This window comes from Hydra vulgaris, chromosome 15, assembly GCF_038396675.1.
Source record: "Hydra vulgaris chromosome 15, alternate assembly HydraT2T_AEP".
NCBI classification, from domain to species: Eukaryota; Metazoa; Cnidaria; class Hydrozoa; order Anthoathecata; family Hydridae; genus Hydra; species Hydra vulgaris.
Genome location: NC_088934.1, coordinates 42,928,209 through 42,937,838, shown reverse-complemented (window position 1 = coordinate 42,937,838; position 9,630 = coordinate 42,928,209). Strand labels below are relative to the sequence as shown.

At 28.3% G+C, this 9,630-nt stretch overlaps 1 pseudogene; it reads left to right on the top strand.

The window, feature by feature from the left end:
- The first annotated feature begins 340 nt into the window (after window positions 1-340).
- LOC136091547 (piggyBac transposable element-derived protein 4-like) lies at window positions 341-8,912 on the top strand (annotated as a pseudogene).
- The last annotated feature ends 718 nt before the right edge of the window (window positions 8,913-9,630 follow it).

Sequence of the window (9,630 nt, the reverse complement as noted above, 5' to 3'; positions counted from 1 at the left end):
CAAATTTTAGTCTATATTTTAATTACAGATACTAGTGAACCCGATGCAATACTGTGTGTGAGATTTTGATGAAAAGTAAAGAATGTAACCCTTTTGAAACTTATATATTCAAACAGAAATAATGTATTAAATAATTGTGTTATAAAATATAGTAACTTATAAGAATCAGATAATGATAAATAATATAATAGATATAATATAAATACTATATAAGCATTATGATACTGTATAAATAATCTTTATATTTAAATAATAAGTCTAAATAATCTAAGATTATAGAGTAAAGTATAACTATAAGTATATAAGTTTAAAATATAAATAAGATTTATAATGTAACTATACTGCTATAGTATAAATATAAGTGATATAATAAGATAAATAAGATAAATATAAGTGATAAAATAAGATATATATGACAAGATAAAACTTGTATATACATATAAATATATACATACATATCTACACACACATATATATACATACATATACATATAAATATATCCATACATAAGTATGCACATATATATAATCATAAAACAAACATGTAGTCAAAATATATATATATATAATATAGATAATTTATATACTATGGAGTAATATATAGATCAAATTATGAGTATTATAATAGAAGTAACAAAAGTTAATAATGAACAACAGCAAAAATTTAAAACTGGAGTAATTTTCAATGAACGGTATCTTTGACTAATTGAAGGAAATTATTTGTATGGATGTTAGGGGTATGGATGTTAGGGGTATGGATGTTTTTTAAAGTTATACTAATGCTATTTCCATAAAATGGTTATTACTACTTTAAAATTTCTGTGATACTATTAACTATTTTTGTTCTTTTTTAGAAAATTTAGAAAAATTAAATTAAAATTTTGTGCCAACACTGATATGGCATGTCACATATTATTATATGTAAAGATTAAATTTTGTTATGAGGATTACAGTTGAAAAAAAAAAGGTAAGGAGTATTGTTTGTCAATATATATTTTGTTTATTTTGAATCTTTTTAAATTTTCTTGCGTCATTTTTAAAATTTTTGTTTGTACACGTTTATTGTTTGCATTTATGCTTTTTTGATATGTATGTGTATCTGGTAATTTATGCTTTACAGTTGTTTTATCAATGTGTTTTTATAATAATGTAAAGTGTTTTTTATTGTTTGTGTATGTGTCAATATATGTTATATAACTGTTTTTAAAAATGTGTTTAAATATGTATATAAGGTATATATTTAACCTTATATACATATTTAAACACATTTATTGTGTTTAAAGTTGGTACATATGTTTATATTATGTTGTTTCAAAGTGCCGTGACTTTGTAAACGTGTAGAGTAAGATTTGTCAACTTTGCCAGCCAAGTGATGTATATATAACAGAGGGTTACATGATAGTCTTTAGTGTCAAAAAGTACATAATAATGTATTTTAATAACATTTTGCTTAATGTTGTTACTTATGTTCTGTTAAATAAGAATGTTATCTTACTTACTGTTATAAACATATTATATTAACTTATGGTGTGTGCTATTGTTGTGTGTTGTTGCTGTAATGTGTTTTTGTTATCTTTTGAGTTAATAAATATTTGGCTTATCTTCATGTTGGTGTTTATTGTTAAAAATGGTAAATAGGTAATTTTATCAAAAATCGCTGCCTTTAATCATTCACTAAAAGCCAATACAAATTATTTTGCCATATATACAATTTGTTTTATCTCAATTTGATTTTTTGTCTTTAGCGCTGTTTACTACATGATTTTGCTATAAATATTTTGGAATCATGATGTACCAGCATTAATTATTTTGTAAAAGCTAACATGAAATAATAAAATTTTACAACTACTACTCTGGTAAATTACAACAGCTAACATATATGCCAAAGCAAATGAGACAGTTGTTTTCAATTATTTTGACCTTTTGTCAACCTGACAATCCTTTGCATCTCTGGAATACATACAAAGCTTTTATGATGGAAGATTTCATTCACCACTCAGTCCCACTTCTAATAGCTGAATAAGCTACTCTTCATCAAAGTGAAAAGATTATAAATCAAAGTGGTAAAACGCTGGCTGATTACAATCTGCCTGTTATTGATGAGTTTATGCGCCTAAATCTAGAAAATTTTGATGAAAATGTTCAACAATCTATTGACGAAGCCAACTGAATGAGACTGTTGCTTAATGTCAATCAATTAAATGTATGTAATGCTATCCTTGCTGCACTGAATGAGCAACCAAGTGTAGAAAATCAACATTCTAGATTTTTTTTCATGGATGGACCAGCTGGTAGTGGAAAAACCTTTACTTATAATTATTTGATTGCTGAAACCATAAGTAGGGGCTTTAAATCTGCTACAGCTGCATGGACTGGCATAGCAGCAACTCTTCTTACAAATGGAACTACATTACATGGCTTATTTAAACCTCCTGTTCCAATATTGGATAATAGCACATGTAATGTAACTCCTAACTCTATACATAGGCATTTTTTAAGACAAGTTAGTTTGTTTTTGCTTGATGAAACATCCATGGTACCTGAACATGCCTTAAATGCAATTGATAGGTTATTAAAAGGAATTTGCAATAACAACTTTCCGTTCGGAGGAAAAATCATTCTTTTTGGCGGTGACTTCAGGCAAATTCTGCCTGTTGTGAAAAGAGGACAACCAGCTGAAATAGTAGAATTGTGTATAAAATGTTCTTTACAATGGCAATGGGTGCAGAAGTTTGCATTAACTGAAAATATGAGAAATAATGGGGAATGGGCAAAATGGGGAAGGTGAATTTTCCCAATGGCCACTAAAACTTGGGAATGGAACTATACCTGTCAAAGAGGAGGATCCTTTTAAAGGATGCATTGAAATACCAAATCAGTGCATTATTAGAGAAAATGAATTGATTGTTGAAAAGATTTTTGGAGATGCTGATCAAAATGATTATTCTAATCGCGTGATTTTAACACCAACTAATGTTGATTCATTATCAATCAATGAAGAAGTGCTTGAATGTTTGCCGGGTGAGTTCAAAATTTATTTAAGTGCTGATCAAATTGATACTGATGATTTTAATAAAAGAAATAACTTTCCTGTTGAGTTTTTGAACAGCTTAATTCCTTCAGGTATGCCACCTCATTGTTTAAAATTGAAAATTGGTTGTGTAATTATGCTACTTAGAATGAAAGTTTGTGCTCTTCAAAATAATTATATTGATGCAGAGGTTTTGACAGGTGTTTCCGGTGGTAAACGGGTTTTTGTTCTTCGAATTCAGTTGGCTTCATCAGATTCTAATTACCTTTTGTTCTGAAACGTCGTCAGTTTCCTGTCAGATTGGCTTATTCAATGACAATTAATAAAAGTCAAGGTCAAACATTTGATAGAGTTGGGGTATATTTCAAAAAACCGTGTCTCTCTCATGGTCAACTATATGTTGCATGTTCAAGAACTAGTGCATTTAATAGTTTGTTTTTCAAAATTGATAAATATCTCATTCAAGGTATGGTCAGTGGAAAGTGTTACACAAATAATTATATATTTTCTAATGTTCTTAATTTATAGTCTTTAGATTTTCATTTCGAAAATTTACAGTTTGTAGGTTGTGAGCACATTTGTATGTATAACTTTATTTATTATTTTAATTTTTTTTTTCATAGTTTTTGATAAATATATCTGTCATTTAATATTGTTATAAATTGTGTTTATATGTGTTATATTAAACCATATTTGTTTATAATTGTATATATGTTAAAGTTATGTTGTTTCCACGTTTTCAAAGTGGTGTGACTTGGCATTATGTTGAGCAAGATTGATAACCTTGCCAGCCAAGCGATGTACTTATAGCAGAGGTGTGACTTGGCAGCATTTAGTGCCTGGCGGTGTTACTGCTTTAGAGATAGGTTGTGTTGTCTAGCCTTTTTTTAATTATTTTGGAAACACATAATGTCTGTTAATGTTTAGCATAATGTGTATGAGAGAGTATGCAACCTTGATCTTTAAATCTAGGGGGTTTTAATGTCCTAAATTTGAAGTAATTGAATAACTAATATTGATTATAAAAGCAAATATACTTTTATGTATTTATATGTTTAGTAAAAAGATAAATGTAGTTAACTTAAAATTGGTTTTCTAATTTTGTCTTTCATATTTTATTTTGGTTTGTTATTCTCGCTGGATTTTAGGATCAAGGCTGTAAATATTCTATTGTTATGTGTTATTGTTGTCATGTTTTGTGTTGATAGACTGCTTGGCTTACCTTCATGTTGGTGTCTATTGTTAAAAATGAATAATTGGTAGTTTCATTATTGGAACTTACTGCTTTTATTTATTTACTAAAAGCCAAGACAACATTTTGCTAAAAATGCAATTAATATCTTAATTCTTCAAGATTTACGATTGATGCATTTATACGATTTATAAAAATAAACCTGATTTCCTTTTATTGTAAATTGTAAATTTTATTGTAACATAACCTTTAAAAGCCAATTTAAAACATTTTTGGGAGCTAAATGTGATAGTACATTGTAAGTATAAATGTGATAGTATAGTAAAAAAAACTATTTTAAGATTTTTTGGCTCATAAAATGGCTTTAAGACTTAATTGGTTGCGGTTAACTGGAAGTTACTTAAGCTTAAGTACTTAAGTAAAAAAAATTCCAGTTACAGTACAAATAAACAAATTCCTATTAAAAATTATCTAATAGCAAAAACACTGACTTATTTCAGTCTTCAATTCTGTGTCTAAGCAATAAAAGCACTAAAACCAATAAAAGCAAAAAAAATAACTCATCTATTTATAAATAAATCATCAATTTTAATCAATGCCTAAGATTCATCAATGCGTCTAACTCATTACGCAACAATTAGTTTATTTATTAATATGTGCAGTAAACAGATATGTTTACTGCACATATGAGACATACTGGACATAAGAACCAATTTGTCTTAACTCCATTTTTTGTGAATGGGTAAAATACAAATTTGATATTTAAGTTTTTGAGCGACATTTCTTGAAGTAAAAATATATAATAAGTTATGAAACATCAAAACAGCATCATACTAATTTTTTTTTTAATGATATTTCGACCAGTTTTAGCACAGATCGTCATCAGACGTAAAATACAATACATTATAAAATAAAAATTTGATATTTATGTCGCATATTCCGTCTGGGCCATATAGCCTTATAATCGTTATTTATTGCGGTTTAACCGCAACCAATTAAGTCTTAAAGCCATTTTATGAGCCAAAAAATCTTAAAATAGTTTTTTTTACTATACTATCACATTTATACTTACAATGTACTATCACATTTAGCTCCCAAAAATGTTTTAAATTGGCTTTTAAAGGTTACGTTACAATAAAATTTACAATTTACAATAAAAGGAAATCAGGTTTATTTTTATAAATCGTATAAATGCATCAATCGTAAATCTTGAAGAAAAAAAAAATGGAATTATGATACCATAATTACAAAAAAATAAACAAAACAAAAAAAAAATACCACATACAAACCCATAATCGACTTACCTATTTATAGTTACCTATGTTGACATGGCAGTTAATATAAACATTTATCGAAAATGTAACTATAGAATCTGTTTCCAAGTACAAAAGGATTAACAATTCTAAAAAAAAATCAAAATGTCAAAAAATCAAAATAGTCTTCATTGGCTTATTCTTGATGGTTAAATTTATGTTTGTTTTTTTGTGTTTTATTTAATTTGTATTAAGGCACATAAAATATAATTTTGAAAAAAATGAAAAGTTAAATAAAAAAAGTGAAAAGTCATTTTTGAATTACAGACCTTTTTTCTTTGAACATTGTGGGACACCAAACCCTTTATATTGACCAAACTTTGTTTCACATTGTTGTAGGAAAACAGTCTTTATACCTATGTAGATACTGAAAAAATTAAAAAGGTCTCATACATAACTCATTTTCAAAAAAACCTGGATAACCGACCTTTGTCTTCTTGTCTACCTTATCTGAGGTGCAGATATTAAAATTTAAAGTTTAGTTTAGTTTATAGTTTTGGTTTAGTTTATAGTTAATTTTAGTTTAGTTTTGTTAGTTTTAACTTCAGTTGTCTTTTTTCTTACTTTAGACAACTTCATAGAAGAAATGAGGGGAATAGGTAAAAAAAAAATTATAATTATATATTTATTTATATGTAAATATTATTCTATCAATTATTCTGAGGTATATTTTTTGTCTTTAGTGTCTGGTAGAATGTCTTTAGTGTCTGGAAGCAATGTCTCTGGAAGCATAACTGGTAAGGCTGTGTTTTAAATTTTATATATTTTTTATGGAGAAATATGTGCAATAGGTGAAAGAATTATTTAATATAAATATGACATTTTTAAACTGTTCGCATTTTACTCATATTTTTATTAAAATTAAATTTTTCACAAGTTTAACCCTTTTTAATTTACTTTTTTTTTATCATTATTATTTATAGCATCCTCTTCATCCTGTGAAAATGGTGAGGTTATGCTTTATATTTTGATTAAAAAAAATTGCAAATATTTTTAATTTTTATTATATCCTTCTATTTGTAATTTTAGAGTCGTTAACATTTGAGCAATATCAATATCGCTCTCAACATTCGGGGCCTCTCTCGGAGAGAGTTGCCGATTTTTCTTCAGTGATTTTTTTTTTTTTAATTTTATAATTATTTTTTTTTTAATTTGTAATTTTTTTTAATTATATATTGTTGTATATTTTGTTTGTTTTTGTCTTTTTTAATTAAAATTTTATTTGTTTTTCACCAATTAAACTTAAATATAGTTAAATTAATTCATTACCCAATCATCATAATATCGCGTTACAAGCGGGGCGGGTAAAAATACCTGCTTTGCGGATTGCTGTCTATTAGCGGGTCGGGTATTTTTACCCGTTTGAATGAATTTACTTTAAAAGCGGCACAAAGTAATTTTACTCGATTGGTTTACATATGAAACTGATAAGACTAGCTCGTACTTTTTTGTTTAGACTCTTCTAAGTAATTTCTTTAACATATGTTTATATAACAAAGATAACGAAAAAATCAATTTTGTTATGTTATTGTTTACATTCCGATTGCTCATAATTTATATGCATAGACGAAGCAATCTCTAATCGTTTTCCCTTTTATATAAGCATTCATTAATTAAGGAATGTTAAACGGATATTTTAAAAATATTTCACACAGTTTTTATTGAGCTTTTGACGATCGAACATCTTTTTTTAAATATTTTTTTATTACAAAAATTTTTGTTGCAAAAAATGGATTCTGATAGTGGTAGTGACAGTGAAGTTTACGCAGACAATTTATCGCAAATTGCAAGTGATGCCGATATTGCAGAAGTTGAAAGCGAGTGTGAAAGTGATGAGGACTTTTTTCATCCTAGAAGACGTAGGACTTTACCCATACCGTCAAGCGATTCTGAAGAAAGTGAGAATGAAGAAGTGGAGTGGTCAGAATATGACAATCCTCCAATTATAGAACAATTTTTAGGACAAAGTGGCGTTGTTGTGGTTCAAAAAGTGTAGCTGAAGTTGTTCAACTTTTTATAGGAGATGATTTATTCGATTACATGGCCGAAGAAACTAATCGTTACCATCAACAAAATATTGACAGGTTTAAGGACAGAGCAAAAAGTATATAATGGAAAGACTTTTCTTCGGTAGAATTAAAAAAAAAATGTTGGGATTACTTCTTCTGGGCAAAGTTTGCAAAGATACCAGGGATGAATATTGGTCAACAGAAAGAGCAATTGCAACCCCAATTTTTGCGGAAGTAATGAGTCGTGATCGTTTTCGCCAAATGTGGTATTCTTGGCATTTTTCCAACAATTCAAACGATCAAAATGAAAGAGACTGGCTTAAAAAAATTCGTCCAATTATAGAATATTTCTTACCTAAATTTGAGAATGTTTATAAGCCGCAACGAGAATTATCATTAGACGAAAGTATTATGCCGTGGCGATGTCGATTATCATTCAAAGTGTACAACGCATCTAAAATCCACAAATATGGGCTGCTCATACGAATGGTCTGTGAAGCAAAGAGTGGATATATTTGCAATTTCAAAATATATGCTGGTGATGGCAGTCGTCTCCAAGAGACAGTTCTGCAACTTTTGCAGCCATACGAAAGCTTGTGGCACCATGTCTACATGGACAATTACTATAATAGTGTCGAAACAAGCGATGTCTTGTTGCAACGCAAATTTCGAAGCTGCGGTACGATACGCAAGAATAGAGGCCTTCCTGAATGCCTAAAAAATGCAAATTTAAAAAAAGGCGAATCCATGTTCCGTCGCCGAAAAGACATTCTATTGCATAGCTGGCAATCAAAAATACCCGAAAGAATGATAACAATTCATTCCGCAAGTATTGTCGAAAGCGCAAATGTTGACTGGAATACCAAGCAGAAAATTTGGAAGCCGATATGTGTTGTCGATTATAATAAGTATATTAAAGGTGTCGACCGCGCTGACCAATACTTGTCATATTACTCAATCGTAAGGCGCACAAAAAAATGCACAAAGAGGACAGTCATGTTCATGTTAAATGGCGCTCTATTTAATGCATTCAGAGTATTCAAAACTTTAAATAACAACTCAAAAAAAAGTTATTAAAACTTTCTACTCGATGTTGCCAAAGATTGGATAAGTGGTAAAGCTATTGATAATTTGGATGATCCAGTACCAAGTACGTCTGCATCTACAGCCACAAGAAGTGATTTACCACACAGACTATTGGATGCCAAAAAACATAAAATTGTGAAAATAGTTACAATTGATGGCCTAAAAAAAACACCCTCAAAAATAATGTCGGGTCTGTGCTACACATAAAAAAAAAAGTTTAACGTGCTTTATGTGCGAGTTTTGCAAAGTGCCTCTTCATAAAGGAGAATTTTTTTTTAAGTACCACACAGTACAAAAATATTAGTTTTAAATAAGTTAATTAGTTTTAAAAATAATTTTTAGAAATTAATTACTTTATATAAATTGTAATCATTTTTAAACAATATATTATATTATATTATTATAAAAAATTGTTGCAGTTTTATTAATTTTTATTAAAATATGTTTTTGTATACATCAGTTCATCTATTATATGAACCGCATATTAGATTTAAAACGCGTAGTTTTATGCGAATTTTTGCCCGCTACGCACACCTGTTTAGTCTATTTCGCTACCCGCCTATAATGTGATATGATGCTACGTTCTATGTCTTAAAAATAATTAATTGGTAGTTTAATTTATTGAAAACACTGCTTTTAAAATTTACTTTAAGCCAAAACTATTTAGCTATATAAATGCAATTTATTTATATCTTTATTCGATCTTAAATGTTTTTAGTTTGGCTCCTTGAAGCATTTGTTTTTTTGCTTTATAATTAAAATATTTTAAATCTATTGTAATGTCTTTTAAATTTAACTAAAGTTTACTAAAAGCCAATGTGAAATAACGTCATAAAACAACACCGACAAGCTGCATCATGACAGCAGTTTAGGTATGACAACAGGCTACCGAAAAGCAGGTAAATTGTTTTTCAGTTTTTTTTGGTTTTTTTTCTATTATGTCTACTTATCTGTTACAATTTTTATTTTAGGTTTGTCATATGACGCATTAATGCATTA